Raw genomic sequence first — 19,701 nt, 5'->3', positions numbered from 1 at the left:
CATGATTTATCCTGACAATTCTGTAATTAATTAACACCTTAGCTATTGAAATGCAAGCAGCAAGGGATGAGATCAGATACAGAAAGTATTACAATACCAAAACATAAACATAACAATATTTCACTCAAGGCAACGTTCACCAACATGTAATACAGTCATCAGAAATACAATCACATGAACATACTGGACCTCCTTAGCAAAAACAAACAAGAATATAAAACAAAGATTATTCACTTCATTTTAAATGATGACGTAATGGAGAATGTGTTTACGTACATCCCTCTCAGTCCATTCACCATTGACGGCTATAGTAGAGGCAGTGAAAGTAGAGTATAGTAGTAAGTACAGTAGAGTTACAAGAGAAAAGGTCGGGGGGACAGATCTCCTGGAAGTTCACCCTCCTGTAGCTTATCAATCAGCAGCCAGTGTGAAATAGGCTTTTAGAAGTGCTGTCTTTATCTTTATAATTATTGTTAATGCCATCTTTGGTGTGCTTATCAATGTACCTTTTTTCCCACTCCTATTGCTCCTTGTGGAACAGCTTGTTGCCACAAAAAACAATTCGGTTTTCCAATGCCTCACAAAGAAGGGCACCTAATTGGTAGATGGGGTAAAAATAAAAAATAAACAGACATTGAATTTTGCTTGAGAATGGTGAAGTTATTAATTAAACTGTGGATGCTGTATCATAACACTCAGTCACTACAAAGATACAGGCATCCTTCCTAAGGAAACCACTCAGGGATTTCACCAGGAGGCCAATGGTGACTTTAAAACAGTTACAGAGTTTAACTTCTCTAGGGTAGGGAGCAGCATTTGGAATTTTGGATGAAATGCATGCCCAAATTAAACTGCCTGCTTCTCGGGCCCAGAAGACATGGATGATGCATATAACTGTAGATATGGATAGAAAACACCTAAAGTTTCCAAAACTGTTAAAATAGTGTCTGTGAGTATAACAGAACTGATTTGGCAGGGAAAACCTGAGAAAAATCCATTCAGGAAGTCGTTTTTTTGTTGTTTTGTAGTTTTCTATTCAATGCCATTACAGTATCCATTGACTTAGGACTCAAATTGCAGTTTCTATGCCTTCCACTAGATGTCAACAGTCTTTAGAAATTGTTTCAGGCTTGTATTCTGAAAATAAGAAGTCAGAGCAGTCTGAATGAGTGGCCCGTAAAGTGTCACAGAAGCTTTTTCATGCGCGACCGAGAGAGTGCGTTTCTTGTTTACCTTTTTAAAATTGTTATTGTCCGTAATATTTCGGGCTAAAAACAACCTGAGGTTTGAATATAAACATCGTTTGACATGTTTCTATGAACTTTACGGATACAATTAGGATTTTTTTGTCTTCCGTTTTGACTGCATTTGAGCCTGTGGATTACTGAAGAAAGCAAGAAAAAAGGAGGTTTTTGGATATAAAGAGACTTTTATCGTACAAAAGGAACATTTATTGAATAATAGATAATAAATCAGAGAATTAATTTTTTTCAATAATTCAATAAATGCTGATTTGCATGTTATTGAGAAAACAGAGAATTACCAAAGATTGTTTTTCGCAAAAGTCCTTTCTGAATATAAAAGTCATCCTCGAAGTAATCATCTAGTTTTTCAAAAGTAGCTGTAATCTGATTACAATATTTTTTCTGGTAATATAACAGATGACAGTACTGTCTTTTTGTATTCCCGGCCTTACATGTAATGTCCATTACTCCCCAACCCTGGTTGTTTAGAAACAAAACCGACGTGTGTGCTATGGGGCAAAACAGACGGGGTTGGCTTAAACTGCTGACAACATGTAAACTATATTTAGTCTCCAAATGTTTATTGAAAATATAAATACAGTGGCTTACGAAAGTATTCACCCCCCTTGGCATTTTTCCTGTTTTGTTCCCTTACAACCTGGAATTAAAATGTATTTTTTGGGGGTTTGAATCATTTGATTTACACAACATGCCTACTACTTTGAAGATGCAAAATATTGTTTTGGGTGAAACAAACAAAAAATAAGACAAACTGAAAACTTGAGCGTGCATAACTATTCACCCCCCCAAAGTCAATACTTTGTACAGCCACCTTTTTGCAGCAATTACAGCTGCAATTCTCTTGGGGTATGTCTCTACAAGCTTGGCACATTTAACCACTRGGAGTTTTGCCCATTCTTCAAGGAAAAACTGCTCCAGCTCCTTCAAGTTGGATGGGCTCCGCTGGTGTACCGCAATATTTAAGTCATACCACAGATTCTCAATTGGATTGAGGTCTGGGCTTTGACTAGGCCAATCCAAGACATTTAAATGCTTTCCCTTAAACCACTCGAGTTTTGCTTTAGCAGTATGCTTAGGGTCATTGTCCTACTGGAAGGKGAACCTCCATCCCAGTCTCAAATCTCTGGAARACTGAAACAGGTTTCCCTCAAGAATTTCCCTGTATTTAGCGCCATCCGTCATTCCTTCAATTATGACTRGTTTCCAATCCCTGACAATGAAAARCATCCCCACAGCATGATGCTGCCACCACCATGCTTCACTGTGGGGATGGTGTTCTCAGGGTGATGAGAGGTGTTGGGTTTGCGCCAGACATATAATTTTCCTTGACGACCAAAAAGCTCTATTTTATTGTCATCTGACCAGAGTACATTCTTCCATATCTTTGGGGAGTCTCCACATGCCTTTGGGCAAACATAAAATGTGTTTGCTTATTTTTTTCTTTAAAACTTCTTAGGGATAGGGGGCAGTATGTTACTCAGGCCCAGAAGCTAGGATATGCATATGACATGTTGTTTTGGATAGAAAACACTCAGAAGTTTCTAAAACTGTTAAAATAATGCCTGTGAGTATAACAGAAACTGTTATGGCAGGCAAAAACCTGAGGAGAATCCATCCAGAATTGTTTTGAGCTACCACACTCAGTGGTGAGCCTCCAGATTCCAGATTACCTCCAGATTGCAGTTCCTACGGCTCCCACTAGATGTCTCACAGTCTTTAGAAAGAGTTTTCAGGCTTGTTTTTTGAAAAATAGCTAGAATTTGCAGTTTTTCTAAGTGGCTCCCATTTTAGCTATTTATCTTCAGTAATGAACATACTATTCTCCGTCTTAAATTTTATCGTTTATTTACATATTAGGATTGATTAGAAACGTTGTTTGACTTGTTTGGACGAAGTTTATTGGTAACTTTTGGGATTCATTTGTATGCATTTTGAAACGAGGAAACGCTTTTTTGGGATAAAAATAAGTTTTTATCAGAACAAAACAACCATTTGTGATGTGAGCTGGACCCTTTAGGTTGCAAACAGGGGAAGATCTTCAAAGTAAGTGATTTATTTTAGGCACTATTTCTGACTATCGTGATGCCTCTGCTTGTTTGGAAAATGTTTGTAATGCTTTTCTACGCAGGGCACTGTCCTCAGATAATGCATGGTATGCTTTCGCCGTAAAGCCTTTTTGAAATCTGACAAAGCGGCTGGATGAACAAGAAGTTAAGCTTTTAATTGATGTATAAACACTTGTATTTTCATGAATCTTTAATATTACGTATTTTGAATTTCGCACTCTGCAATTCACCGGAATGTTGGCGAGGTCCCACTGATCCTTAACTTCTTCTGGCTGCAAGCCCGACGTCGGTACACTTATGACAACAGCCAGCTCAAGTGCAGGGCGCGAATTCAAAATATATTTTTTAGAATATTTACTTTTACACATTAACAAGTCCAATACAGCATTTTGAAAGATAAACATCTTGTGAATCCAGCCAACATGTCCGAGTTTTTTAAATGTTTTACAGCCGAAAACACCACGTATATTTCTATTGTTCAGCTCACCACTAAATACAAAAAAGGACAGACATTTTCACAGCACAGGTAGCATGCACAAACCAACATAACTAACAAGATCCAACAAACTAACCAAGAAACAACTTCATCAGATGACAGTCCTATAACATGTTGTACCACAAAATCGATTGTTTGTTCGAAAAATTTGCATATTTGAGGTATAAATCAGTTTTACATTGCTGCTGACCATCACAGCTACCGTCAGAAATAGCACCGAAGCAGCCAGAGTAATTACAGACACCAACGTCAAATACCTAATCAACAACACTTAATGGTGTACAGCAAATGAAGACAGGCCATCTTGTGATTCCAGCCAATATTTCCGATTTATTAAGTGTTTACAGCGAAACACAATATAGCATTATATTAGCTTACCACAATAGCCAGAAAACAAGCCATTTCCCAGCAGCAAAAGTTCAGCGATCGTACAAACCAGCAAAAGATATATAATTTTGACTAACCTTGATAAGCTTCATCAGATGACAGTTCTATAACATCAGGTTATATAATAACTATGTTTTTGTTCGAAAATGTGCATATTTAGAGCTGAAATCAGGTTATACATTGTGCTAACGTAGCATCTTTTTCCCCACAACGTCCGGATATTTATCTGACACTCACATATTGCTGACCCAAATAACTTTTATAAACATGACAAAAAAAATACATGTTATAGGAAATGATAGATACACTAGTTCTTAATGCAATCGCAGTGTTAGAATTCTAAAAATAACTTCATTACAACATAAGGCTTACGTTATGGCGAGAGAGTGGCCCAAAACCTGGGCGCAAAACTAATAGTACACAGTTCGACAGATATATGAACATAGCATACATAAAATGGTCCTACTTTTTGATGAGTTCCATCAGAATGTTTTGTACAAGGGGTCCTTTGTCCAGAACATCGTTGTTGGATTTAGAACGTCCTCTTCTCCAGTCAATTAGCACAGAAAGCTAGCAACAGTGCGCGAAGCTCTCCTTCTGAACATACGCAGACAAAGCAACACGCCTAACGTCCCGAAAAAATTTCAATAATCTAATAAAACTATATTGAAAAAACATACTTTACGATGATATTGTCACATGTATATCAAATAAAATCCAAAGCCGGAGATAGTAGTCGCCTATAACGACAGCTTTCCAGAAGGCAATTCCAGGTCATCCTCGCGCTTCCAGAAAACAGGGAAATGGGTGACACGTCATTCCAAGGGATTTATTCCACCTCAGACCAAGATAAACACCTTATTTCTTCTTTCACTGCCTCTTGACATCTAGTGGAAGGTGTATGACGTGCATGTATAACTAATCTATCATGCCCATTTATAGGCAGGCCTAGAACAGAGCATCGTTTTTCAGAGCTTTCCACTTCCTGGTCAGGAAGTTTGCTGCCAAATGAGTTCTGTTTTATCTCACAGATATAATTCAAACGGTTTTAGAACTAGAGAGTGTTTTCTTATCCAATTTAGTAATATTAATATGCTATATTGTACGAGCAACAGAATTTCGAGTACGAGGCCGTTTGAAATGGGCACCTTTTATCAGAGCTACTCAATTACTGCCCCTGCAGCCCCAAAACAGACTGTACGATTTTTAGCCATCCTAGCAAATCAAATAAACATTTTATTGGTCACATACATGTGTTGCAGCAGATTTTATTGCGGGTGTAGCGAAATGCTTCATATTAGAATAATATAGAATACAGAAATGACAGTAGAATAATATAGAATACAGTATATACATATGAGATGAGTAATGCAAGATGTGTAAACATTATTAAAGTGACTAAGATACAGTAGAATATTATAGAATACAGTCTATGTATAGTATGAGATGAGTAATGCAAGATATGTAAACATTATCAAAGTGACTAGTGTTCCATTTCGTAAAGTGGCCAGTGATTTCTAGCAGCCTCTAATGTGCTAGTGATGGCTGTCTGATGGCCTTGTTTTTCAGTCTCTCGGTCCCAGCTTTGATGGACCYGTACTGACCTCACATTCTGGATGATAGTGGGGTGAACAGGCAGTSGCTCGGGTGGTTTATGTCCTTTATGATCTTTTTGGCCTACCTGTGACATCGGGTGSTGTAGGTGTCCTGGAGGGAGGGCAGTTTGCCCCAGGTGATGCGTTGGGCAGACCGCACCAGACRGTCTGCCCAATGCAGTGCAGTTGCCATACCAGGCGGATATACAGCCCGACAGGATACTCTCAATTGTAAARGTTTGTGAGGGTTTCAGGTGCCAAGCTAAATTTCTTCAGCCTCCTGAAGATGAAGAGGCTCTGTTGCGCCTTCTTAGTCCATTTCAGTTTGTCAGCGATGGGTACGCCAAGGAACTTGAMGCTGTCCACCTTCTCCATTGCGGTCCCGTCGATGTGTATATRGGGGTGCACCCTCTGCTGTGTCCTGAAGTCCACGATCATCTCCTTTGTTTTGTTGAGTGAGAGGTTATATTCCTGGCATCCTGGCACCACACTCCCAGGCTGTCTCATCATTGTTGGTAATCAAGCCTACTACTGTTGTGTCRTCTATAAACTTGATGATTGAGTTGGACGCGTGCTTGGCCTCGCAGTCATGGGTGAACAGAGAGTACAGGAGTGGGCTGTGCATGCACCCTTGTGGAGCCCCAGTGTTGAGGATCAGCGAGRTGGAGGTGTTGTTTCCTATCTTCACCACCTGGGGGCGACCCGTCAGGAAGTCCAGGAACCAGTTGCACAGGGCGGGGTTCAGACCCAGGTCCTTAAGCTTAATTATGAGCTTGGAAGTTACTATGGTTTTGAATGCTGAGCTATAGTCAATGAACAGCATTCTTACATACTGTAGGTATTCCTCTTGTCCAGATAGGATAGGGAGGTGTGCAGTGTGATGGCGATTGCATCGTCTGTGGATCTATTGGTGCGGTAAGCAAATTGAAGTGGGTCTAGGTTAGAGGTGATATGATCCTTGMTCAGTCTCTCAAAGCACTTCATGATGACAGAAGTGAGTGCTACGGGTTGATAGTCATTTAGTTCAGTTACCTTTGCTTTCTTGGTTACAGGAACAATGGTGGCCATCTTGAAGCATGTGTTGACAGCAGACTGGGATAGGGGAATATTGAATATGTCTGTAAACACACCAGCCAGCTGGTCTGCGCATGCTCTGAGGATGAGGCTAGGGATTCTGTGATTGTCTGTAGACCCCGCCACATACATCTCGTGTACGAGCCTTTGAATTGCAACTACACTTTGTCTCTATGCTGACGTTTTGCCTATTTGATTGCCTTGCGGAGTRAATAACTACCCTGTTTGTATTCTGCCAATTTCCCAGTCACCTTGCCATGGTTAAATGCAGTGGTTAGTGCTTTCAGTTTTCCGCGAATGCTGCCATCTATCCACGGTTTCTGGTTAGGGTAGGTCTTAATAGTCACAGTGGGTACGACATCTCCTATACACTTCCTGATAAACTCAGTCACCGTTTCAGTGTTTTAATCAAAATTATTTTCGCAAGCTACCCGGAACATATCCCAGTCCACGTGATCAAAACAATCCTGAAGTGTGGATTGTGATTGGTCAGACCATCATTGAATAGTCCTTAGCATGAGTACTTCCTGTTTGAGTTTYTGCCTATAGGAAGGGAGGAGCAAAATGGAGTCGTAGTCAGATTTGCTGAAAGGAGGGCGGGGGAGGGCCTTGCAAGCATCCTAGAAATTTGAATAGCAGTGGTCGAGTGTTTTACCCGCGCGAGTACAACAGTCGATATGTTGATGGAACTTTGACAGTCTAGTCCTCAAATTTGCTKTGATAAAATCCCCTGCTACAATAAATGCAGCCTCAGGATATGTGGTTTCCAGTTTGCATAWATTTAAAGAAATCCTTGCCCTGAGCTCGTCGATTTTGTTATCCAAAGACTGAACATTAGCGAGTAATATACTCCGAAGCTGTGGGTGGTGTGTGYGCCTCCTAAGTCGAACTARCAGGCCGCTCCGAGTGCCTCTCTTTTGCCGGCAATGTTTTGGTTGATCTCTGATTTCCAGTAGTTCTTCCAGGCTCTATGTAATGACACAAGTCATTTCCTGAGCTAATAATTATTATGCCAGGATTCTGCTGTCCCAGACAACATTTTCACGTCATAGGCAAATTCTTAGGTCAAAAACGATTGTCGGACGTCTAGGCTCTTCAGTCTGAGGTGAGCCAGGTACTTAGGTCTGCCAATTTAAGTACCACTATGTGGGTCGTAGGCTCTGACAAAGTTCTGGCAGTGTCAGAATTTCTTTGCCTTTATCGTGTGTTACGAGCCGATCCCGGTGACTGACCAATAGAAACATGGCCGACACTGAGTATGCACACAATAATAAGATCATTGTGTCAGATTAATAAAATTGTTTCATTTAAACGTCTGCATGCTGTGCAAGAAGAACAATTTCCATAATAAACTTGTTGACATGACACATCTGAAATCAGGCTACCTGATGGGATTTTGATTCATGCACAAAATCACCAATCCAAATAAATGTTCTACCACAGTAACCTTGTAACTTTGGGGAAACCTACTGATTCTGAGTTCAGACAGTTTGTATGTGAAAACTATTTCTGAGATGCATAAGTCTACTTTCAGTTTTTCCGAACTCACTTCACTCACACATAAGCATAGAGAAAGGCTTGCGTTGCTGGTTCTGGCACAAGTACAGATCAAATACACCACTGCAGCTGAAGTAGCCTATGTCGGCTGGCGTAGCCACGAAGGCCAATCGCAGAATGTGAGGACAGAATGTGACAACAGAATCGTACAATTTGGCAAGGTTAATATCAAGATTTTAATTTGGCAACATCGCACAGTGTGACGTGATAATCGTAAAAGACTGAATCCAACGTAGAGTTTACAAAGGCCTTTAGCATCACTGAGATAGATGTACTGTAGCATGAGGTCATAAAGACAGATGAAGACTCTATTGTGGCTTGCTGTGCCTCTAGCTCTTTCTTCTATTTTTTTTGTGCCCACTCCTGAAAGAGAGGTTTCATTAGAGTCCATTGAACAACAATGCAGAATTTTACCCTCCAGCGGTCTCTAATAATGGTCACATTGTTGGACCATACACTACTCTTATACAGTCTGCTACATTAGTTTGTAACATTGTTCACTACATTAGACAAACTCTGAATAGCCAAATATTGCCTGCTGAATGTGTGTGTTGCACCTGAAACTGAGGCTAGTCAGTGGGCATGCCCAGTCTGTGGGTGTTCTTCCACCAGTGGCTTGTATTCATGGTTGCCAAGGGAAGACAGGCTTCCGCAAATATTTGACCAATACAAATTTATCTTTCGTCTCTCTGTGTTTTCATACATTTTATTATTTATTCAGAATGCCCCTCTTCCCAAAGGTGTTATTACTACCTCTGAGGGTTTAGAGCTTGAGGTTTATCACCTCACACAAGTACTTGGGAGTATGGCTAGACGGTGCACTTTGGACTCTGCACTTATGTAGTGTTGTGTTGTCTCTCTTGTTGTGATGTGTGTTTGTCCTATATTTATATTGTATTTATTTTWTWTTTTTAATCGCAGGAGGCCTTTTGCCTTTTGGTAGGCCGTCAATGTAAATAAGAATTTGTTCTTAACTGACTTGCCAAGTTAAATAAAGGTTAAATAACATTTTAAAAATTAAAAGAATTCTGCCATACACCTATCATAATGGCTCTAATTTTACATTTGGCCTCACCAACTCTCCCAGTCATACTATCTGAACAAACTTGAYTCTGTATCAGGGTTCCCCAACGAAGTTGACCCACTGGTGGTTATTTTCCCCCTAAGTTTCATGAGCACATTAAAAAAAATATGTGAATCTTATTAGGTTCGAAATGACTATGTTTTTGTGAAATACTATCTGTTTGGGCTACTTACGGTCAATTTGCAGTGTACAAATTGTTTATAATTATAAAAGGGGTTGTTTGGATCCTGAATGTTGATTGGACGAGCAGTGTTTCAAGAAGTACTGCATTGTCCGTCACAGGCACACWATGCCTGCTAACAGTTCCATCTGTATTATCAGTGCGCCTTCATATCATCATGTTCATGTTGCTGTYCAAATCATCTCTTGTATTTATCTCAAATTGCACATTATTTCCCCTAGCTTCTAACCTAGCATTTGGTTTGGTAAAGCGAGGGTTAACATACGCCTCGCTGTCCRCATTGTTTCACTTTTGAATTTCGATATCTGTACCATACATACAGAGTGAATGGAGGCCAGATGAGATGAGACAACTTTTAAGAACCAGGTGAAATCTCGCATCAGCGTCATTATCATGGATAAATCCAAGTCAATGCCAATTGAAAAAACTAAAATGGTAGTGTACTGTCATTCCAGGTGCAATGTTTGACGTGACTGAGTTAGCTAGCTATCTAGCTAGAGACAAAGACAAGAATGTTATCCAGCCTGCATAGCAACCATTTTTGTTGAATGGCGGGTAATTTTGCATAGATTGGTTGGCTGACAAGGTCATGAAAATGATGCTCACGTATAAATGTAGCCGGATTCTGAACRGTCAGATAGCTAGGAACGACAACAAGAAGCTGTGGGGAATCGTAGGTGGCCCGTTTCAGCTTGTTGTATCTTGTTATTGATACCATTACTTATTTTGAGGTGATTTGACTGATGTCATGTCTATGCTAATATGGCTCAAATTCGCTAGCTAGATATCTAACAACTGTAACAGTGTGTATGAGAGACAAGTGCTCATTGTGCAAATGTACAGTGCCTTGCAAAAGTATTCATCCCCCTTAGCGTTTTTCCTATTTTGTTRCATAACAACATGCAATTTAAATGKATTTGAAATGGACATACACAAAATAGTCCAAATTGGTGAAGTGAAATGAAAARAATTACTTGTTTCAAAGAATTTAATAAAAATGTAAACGAAAAAGTGGTGSATGCATATGTTTTCACCCCCTTTGGTATGAAGCCCCTAAATAAGATCTGGTGCAACCAGTTACCTTCAGAAGTCACATAATTAGTTAAATAAAGTCCACCTGTGTGCAATCTAAGTATGATATGTCACATGATCTCAGAATATATACACATGTTCTGAAAGGCCCCAGAGTCTGCAACACCACTAAGCTCTACAAACAGGTCAGGGACAAAKTTGTGGAGAAGTACARATCAGGGTTGGGTTATAAAAATATCAGAAACTTTGAACATCCCACGGAGCACCATTAARTCCATTATTAAAAAATGGAAAGAATATGGCACCAMAAYAAACCTGCCAAGAGAGGGCCGCCCACCAAAACTCRCGGACCAGGCAAGTAGGGCATTAATCAGAGAGGCAACAWAGAGACCAAAGATAACCCTGAAGGAGCTACAAAGCTCGACAGCGGAAATGGGAGTATCTGTCTATAGGACAACTTTGAACTGTTACACTCCACAGAGCTGGGCTTTACAGAAGAGTGGGCAGAAAAAAGCCATTGCTTAAAGTAAGCAAACACGTTAGGTGTTCGCCAAAAGGCATGTGGGAGACTTCCCAAACATATGGAAGAAGGTTCTCTGGTCAGATGATAATGTTCTTTAGCTTTTTGGGCATCAAGGAAAATGCTATGTCTGGCGCAAACCCAACACCTCTCATCCTCCCGAGAACACCATCCCCACCGTGAAGCATGGTGGTGGYAGCATCATGMTTTGGGACTGRGAAACTGGTCAGAATTGAAGGAATGATGGATGGCGTGAAATACATGGAAATTCTTGAGGGAAACCTGTTTCAGACTTCCAAAGATTTGAGACTGGAACGGAGGTTCACCTTCCAGCAGGACAATGACCCTAAGCATACTGCTAAAGCAACACTCGAGTGGTTTAAGGGGAAACATTTAAATGTCTTGGAATGGCCTAGTCAAAGCCCACACGGGTTTCGACTCCAACTGAGATATTTGCTGTGGTAATGGGACTTCAAAGATTGCTGTACACACTTCCAGCGGAACCCATCCCCAACTTGACAGGAGCTGGAGCAGTTTTGCCTTGAAGGGAATGGGCCGAAAAGGAGTCCCAGTGGGCTAAATGTGCAAATGTTACTAGAAGTACATCTCCCAAAGACTTGCACGCTCTAATTTCTGCAAAGGAGGGTGGCTCTACAAAAGGTATTGACTTTGGGGGGGATGAATAGTCTATGCACGCTCAATTTTCATTTTTTCATTTCTTTTTCTTGCAGTCTGTTGTTCCAGGTGCCCTCCTTGCGGGCCTTTGCTTTGCCTTGTTCCTTGGTCTTGTTTCCGGCGTTGGCGCGCGGCTCGCTTTCGTCCTTTTTGGCGCCTCCGGTCTGGTCTCTGTGGGTGTGCAGTTGTTCTCCTCGGCTTGGCTGGGGCTTCGGCGGGGGGTGGCGGCTCGTTCGGTCGTCGGGTTTGGGGGGGGGGGGGGGCGCGGTGTTTTCACTTCATTCTTACACCCGCCTTGTCTTATGTTCATACATCTGAAAAAAACCAAACACAACAACAGCATCAAACCCACACAGACAATCTCAAATCAAACATCCACAACATCCATCATCATACACATGCTCCACATCATCCGGAGTTTGGAGGCAACAGGTTCAACATCTTTATTGAGTTGCTGGAGTGCGCGGGGTCGGTGAAACTACGGGGGGACCACAATCTTCATTTCCCCTTATGGGGATTTCTACACCAACTCCACCTGGGGAGAGGTCGGTACATTGGGATTTTTGGAAGGGGCGTTTTATTTTATTTTTTTCACATCTGTGGAGAGGCTAGCTGGCGCATTTTTCTTTTCGAGTTAAGAAGGCAACGAGGGTCCCGCGGCAACAACAGGCGGGCGGGAGGGTTGGGTAAATTTATGGGGCGGTTCATCATTAGGACATCCAGCGGAGCGCCATCATTTGGACCACAGTGACAGGCGACGACCCATAACCTCACACAATCCACAACGACCCCATCACCGACGGGCTTATCCTTTTTTATTTTATTCAACAAAACAACGTATTGGGTGTGTGTCAAACCACAGTTCTTTCGCGGGGTTTTACCATACCTTCCAGGAGGGGGGGTTCACTATATTCTTGCGCGCTAGAGGACACATACAGCAACCCGCACATACCGGTGCTTTGCTGGTGGAGGGGCCGGCACCGGGGAGGTCGTAAGCCACTGTTTTCTAACTTCACCATTCCACGCTACGCCGACAGCGACCCCTGGGTGGTATCTATTCAGCACCCCTCACAGCCTTCTTGAGCGTGCATTTTTTGCATTTTTATTTCGAAGGGGAGGTTTTAATGACCTGTACGATCCCGTCACCGCTTACTGAGGAAGCACACGGCGGGGTTCCGGGAGAGGGGGCCACCCACCAACGCGGGTATCCAATCTGTTTAGCGTGACACACCCATGGATCGGCTATTCTCTTCAGTTAGACCAGAGACATTCAACACAACGACAACAGCCCAACTTGGGACCCTCCCTTTAAGCCAACGACCCTACACCTAGGAGTTTTCTTCCTCTTCCGCGCCACACCACCCGGCTCATCCGGGCACGGGGACACATTAGGGGGACGTCCGCCGGCGGGGTACGACGCCACGTTGCCACGATTTTTGATTCTACCCTCTGGGACACCTTACCAGGGAAAAAAGCAACAGAAGAAGAGTTACGGGCCACCGAGGCCGCCCGGGGTTTTACTTTGGTTCACTAAGTGGGGGCGGCCGCCCAGCTACCAATCCAAAGACAAAGAGTCTAGCTCACTGCTGCTCATTATACTTGTTACCCTTATTTCTTACAGGATTTCTGACAACGAGGAGCGGGGAACAAGGGCGACGCCACACCAAAGCAGCCAAGGAAAGACACCTATATAATCAAGGATATATTAGTTATCAAGAACGACACCGGGGATAAATTGGTTCCCAGAGGTTTATATGCAACACGCAGCGGGCCGTGGACCGTATGCGAGGGGCATCCCACGGCTAATTCAATATATCATATATTATCATACACAACTTATTCACAACCTCGGCCATTCGGCGGGGGGATACACTATATCATGGTTCCCAGCAGGAGTTTACACATCACCAGACGGGTTTTGGAAATAAACACCGAGCGGAAAGCAGAAAATGCGGGGCCGAGGACGCACCTCTAAACAGAAACAAACACAACAGTTAGGCGACAACCACACACGGGACAGATTACTCTAGTATGCTTTATTCAGACCTTAAATTTCCGTAGCCACTGCCAATATCCGAGCCCCAATCGTGGCCCGGGGGGGGATAATAATCAAAAGACTATTTTAGACCTAACTTTTGGGATATATTATCTTTTCGCCGGCGGCTTTTCCCGCCCAGATAAAAACGGGACCAACCTACATGGTTTTATAGTGGGGGGAAGAGTATCATTCAAATGATAACACACATAAATTCAAAAAACAATCTCAACAGAACGACGGATGTAAATCGTATTTGGGCTCTTATATTAGTAATCATTAAATCAGTCAAAATAAACAAAGCTGTTAAGGACATTTTATGAAATAATTGGTCACACCAGCCCCATATATTCCACCAGACTCATTGGGGGGAACATCAATCTACGTAAAGAATTTCATTAGTTTAAATTTCCACAAGAAAAAAAGCAAGCCAAAACCAGCAAAAGAAAACACAATAACAGATAGGGCATCAGAATGATCACATGCGGTGCATTAATTTCTTTGAGAGTAAAAAAGGGGTGGCGAAGGTATATTATTAAATCAGTAAACAGTATGATTTATCACACACATAGTCCATAGACAAAATCAAGGATTTTCAATTATTTAAGGGTTTTTACTGCACAGAATTGTATACCAATTGTAATGGGTAGACATAATATCAAATGGATACAAAAAAATCGGAAAGCAGGCAAGAACAAAAAAACAGCGCACGGTCATGTTCAGTATAAATTCAGGGAGGAGTTTTAGGATATTTTTGTTGGTCATCTTAGTCACGGGCGACTAGGTTTCAAGCACAGGAAAGGAAAACATATAATTTTGTTATTGGAATAATGATGCACGCTAAATAGAATTCATTATTAAAACAGTAGCAGTATTGGCCATCAATCAAGACGGAAGCAACAAAAGGCAAAGTTGGGAAACCAGTAGGGTTAATACACATGGGGGAGGGAGTCAATGCATGGGAGATCAGTTTTCTATTTAGAATAGTATGGTTTCGGGGTAAAAAGGTATTCGCAAGGGTCAAGGAGAATCAGGTGAAGTTATTAAAAAGACATAATTGAAACAAAAAAACCGACAAATAATGGCACTATCTTATATATTTATTATAATTGGGGATGGAGGATGTGCGAGGAGCAAATGGGTTTTCCAATCCATTATAAAGAAAATGAATCTACTGGGGGGGGTTTCTGTGGGTTATGGAGCCGGAGATGGGCTTTTGGTTTCGTTTAAGTCTAAATTTATGTTGGGGTTGAGGAGAGTATTTCACAAAAATCAATATTTAGTATAAAGATATCAAGGATAAAGGGAATCCGTCAGATGAGGCATAATAAGAGCAGTGGGGAGGAAGAGGGCGAGGAGGACATATAGAGCGAGCAAGGGTTAGGGAAGTAGTTATTTTTTGCAGAGGGTAAAATAATATGAATCAAATACAAAAACATAGGTATAAAAAGCAGTTGGGGTTATGTGATCAAAAAGGTTATTAGGGGGAAAGAGGTCGTGTTCCCTCAATATTTTGCATCTTCAAAGTGGATTGAGTCCATGAGGAGGAGGTACACTGCAGTACTTAATGCACCTGGTGGCCAACCAGATACTGACTGTTACTTTGATTTTGACCCTTCCCTTGCGTTCAGTGTACACATTATTCCATTTTTTTTAGTCCACATGTCTGTGGAACTTGTTTAGTGCATGTCTCAGTTGTTGAATCTGTCATGTTCATAAAAATATTTACACATGTTAAGTTTGCTGAAAATAAACGCAGTTGACAGTGAGAGGCATTTTCTTTTTTTTATCATACAGTCACACCAATGAAAAGTTTGGAGTCACTTGAAATTTCCTTGTTTTGAAAGAAAACTTTTTCTGTCCATTAAAATAACATCAAATTAATCAGAAATACAGTGTAGACATTAATTATTGTAAATGACTATTGTAGCTGGAAACTTTTTTATGGAAATCTACATAGGCGTACAAGGCCCATTATCAGCAACCATCACTCTTGTGTTCCAATGGTAGTTGTGTTAGCTATATCAAGTTTATAATTTTAAAAGTCTAGAACCCTTTTGCAATTATGATAGCACAGCTGAAAACTGTAGTTCTGATCAAAGAAGCAATTAACTGGCCTTCTTTAGACTAGTGAGTATCTGGAGCATCAGCATTTGTTGGTTCGATTACAGGCTCAAAATGGCCAGAAAACAAGAACTTTCTTCAGAAACTCATCAGTGTATTCTGTTTCTGAGAAATGAATGAATGCTATCCATGTGAGAAATTGCCAAGAAACTGAAGTCTCGTACAACCCTGTGTACTACTCCTTCACAGAACAGCGCAAACTGGCACTAACCAGAATAGAAAGAGGAGTGGGGCCCCAGCGACAACTGAGCAAGAGGACAAGTACATTAGAGTGTCTAGTTTGAGAACAAACGCCTCACAAGTCCTTAACCGGCAGCTTAATTAATAGGACCCGCAAAACACCAGTCTCAATGTGCTCACAAGTCCTTAACCGGCAGCTTAATTATATAGGACCGCAAAAACACCAGTCTCAATGTCAACAGTGAAGAGGCAACTCCGGGATGCTGTCCTTCTAGTCAGAGTGGCAAAGAAAAAGCCATATCTCAGACTGGCCAATAAAAATAAAAGTTAAGATGGGCAAAAGAAACAGACACTGGACAGAGGAACTCTGCCTAGAAGGCCAGCATCCGGAGTCCACTCTTTACTGTTGATTTTGAGACTGGTTTTGCGGTACTATTTAATGAAGTGGTGAGATAAGATACCTTATGTCAGACTAATTTGCAATGACTGTCATAGCCACATATTAAACGCATGTAAGATGATGTTGAGAAGACAATCAGAAATACTGTTAGAATGTTTTTCAATTGACTGTCATGGCCCAAACTTTAAAAAGCTAACATTGGCTGTTAACTACATACTTTGTTTTCACATGGTTAGGGTTGCGAGAAAATTCAGATAGCAAAATGGGTTCCTGGCCCCCCCCCCGCCCAAAAAAAACCCCTGGGCTAGGTCAAATGTAGAGTTAAAGAACGGTTTCTCGGACACAGATTATACCTAGTCCTGGACTAGAAAGAATTTTGGATGGAGATTTTCAATTGATCTCTCTGAATAAGGTTGTTTGCCGAAAAGGCATAGCTTGATCGGAAACTTGCATTGAACTCAAGTCTGCATCCGGACATCTGTATCGAGCCAGGTATTGTCGCCTGCGGTATCAATACAGAATGCAGCATGCACCGTATACTTTGATAGTGTAGTATGGAAACACATCATGTGAGGTACAGAACCACAATCTTATTTGTGATGTTCTGTAACTCAGGGATGAGGTTAATTCAGTCCATTCAGGGAGTGAATTCAAATTCAAATTCTTAAATTGAAAATTCCTCCATTGTTTTCCATGAGGATTTTCTCATTTCAGGTCACTTTCAGAACTGACTAGATTGATAACTGAACTGACCCCCCAATCGTGCTGTAAGATTGTCCCGCTGAATTTGCTCCCAGGTGTTTATGTTMTTTTTGTTGTGTGATTGTGTCACAAGGTGTACTTTGGAAGATGACAAAGTATCCTGAGAGAGAAGGAAAACAAGGTCTTCCGGGAGTCAAGGGCCCAGCGGAGATCGTCATCCRGAGGACAGTCGACGAGAGTCAGAGGACAAAACACCCCTCCCTCCAAAGACCCAACCAACCAGCTTGGCTTCAACACTCGTGACTAGGGACAAGGGTGAGGGGGTGTTGTTGGAGTCAGTGAGGGGTGGTGGGAGTGGGCTGAGSTTATGATGCATCCAGGGACATAACTCGCGTGTCACGGGAACACTGGATAGACTCTTGTTTGCCTGCACATCCCTCATCCCTCTGTTTTTATCTGTCCATGTGTTATTTTGATCATGGCGTCCATTCCTTCCTGGCTCCTGATTTCTGCCGGGAGGAGCAGCAGCTGGGATCCTTCTAAAAATGGGAATCGCCACAGACGCTCGCTCCGACTTATATTCCCTCTGGATGTGAGGGAATGAGGTGRCGTTCCAACACAGAGTGGAAAGATGTGATCGCTTCCATTTGGGGAAAAAAAGTCAAATTCCTGACCCCCCCCCCAAATGGGGAATTTAAACATTGTATACTAYTTCTCAACTCTTGCTTCAGAGTATCACTGTCATGGCCTTTGACTTCAGGACATTCAGTCAATGGCTTGAGTCCCAAATGGCACCCTATKCCCTATATAGTGCACAAGGTAGGCTAGCGTTTAAGAGCGCTGTGCCAGTGACCAGGGCCCATATGGCTCTGGTCAAACAGTTGTGTACTATGWAGAGAACAGGGTGCCATTTGGGATGCAGATACTTGTTTTAACTGTCACTAGGTTGATGTTTAAATCCAGTGACATCGGTCTCACTTGATTCCTGTTTATATACACTGTGATGTCATTCACAGCCACACTAACACAAACATCAGTTAAAGTACTTAACACCAGTGGCGGTCGGTGCTTTTTATGATGAGGGAGGACACATTTGTTTTCATGAGCATGGCCTTATTTCTATTACAGCATATTGGATGACTGTTTTTCATCCAGTTCAATGTAACAGCGTTAGGTTTAGGCTACTACACGATACTCAAATTTTCCCTATACCCATCATGAGGTTGCTACAACCTAGCCTATGAATGAAAGTTTAGAGYATAGGTGAACACAGGTCGAGATAAACATTTTAGGTGACAGACAGTGACACATGGACAGAGAGTAACACATTGAATACCGCCTTGCACACTCTTGCCTGCATCTAGCTGATCTATGGTGTAATCATTAGCCTAACAGTTGCAAACAAAAGTTTCTATTGGACAAATTCAGGTATGTTTATCAGCATTTCGTTCCGTTTGCTTCTGTTKAATWTTTTTGTTTTTACAGAATCGGTGGAATGAATACACCMCTGATCACACGTAAAAACACTTAACTTTCATAATAACCATGTTGTATTTCTTCTTGCATCTATTCGCTCTCCTCCTCTCACCTTTTCCCTTCACTTGAGGACTTCAATGCACAACACATCAGCTGTGTGACTAGGCAAAAAAAAAACAAATAATTAGCCTATCAGTAGCTTCTAAAGCCATGACATCATTTTCTGGAATTTTCCAAGCTGTTTAAAGGCACAGTCAACTTAGTGTATGTAACTTCTGACCCACTGGAATTGTGGCTTTGTCTCTACAATGTAATCTATAATCTGTCTCTAAACAGTTGTTGGAGAATTACTTGTGTCATGCACAAAGTAGATGTCCTTACTGACTTGCCAAAACTATAGTTTGTTAACAAGAATTTGTGGAGTGGTTGAAAACAAGTTTTAATGACTCCAACCTAAGTGTATGTAAACTTCCGACTTCAACTGTACACAGTAATTATGAAACTTCTGGAGGACATCCTCCAACCTATCAAGCTCTTTCAGCATGAACTGACATGTTGTCCACCCAAGCAGAGGATTCATCTACTACGAAAGCATAAGCTACAGTAGCTAGCAGTGCAGTGCAAAAAATGTGGTGGTAGTTGACTCAAAGAGAGAGAAGACAATAGTTGAACAGTTTTGTACAAATTAATGTCTTCCAAAATTATGGAGAAGCAAAGAGAGAGCGAGTGAAAGAGCGAGAGAGAGAGAGAGAAAGAGCTATATTTGGTTGTATTTTTTAAATGTTACTTCACTTAGTCAAAATGCAGCTAGCTAGTTTAGCCGCTCAAAACCCGGCAAACAGAGAAGGAGGG

This window comes from Salvelinus sp. IW2-2015, linkage group LG12 (assembly GCF_002910315.2).
Source record: "Salvelinus sp. IW2-2015 linkage group LG12, ASM291031v2, whole genome shotgun sequence".
Classification (NCBI taxonomy): domain Eukaryota; kingdom Metazoa; phylum Chordata; class Actinopteri; order Salmoniformes; family Salmonidae; genus Salvelinus; species Salvelinus sp. IW2-2015.
Note: the sequence above shows the minus strand (reverse complement) of the source record.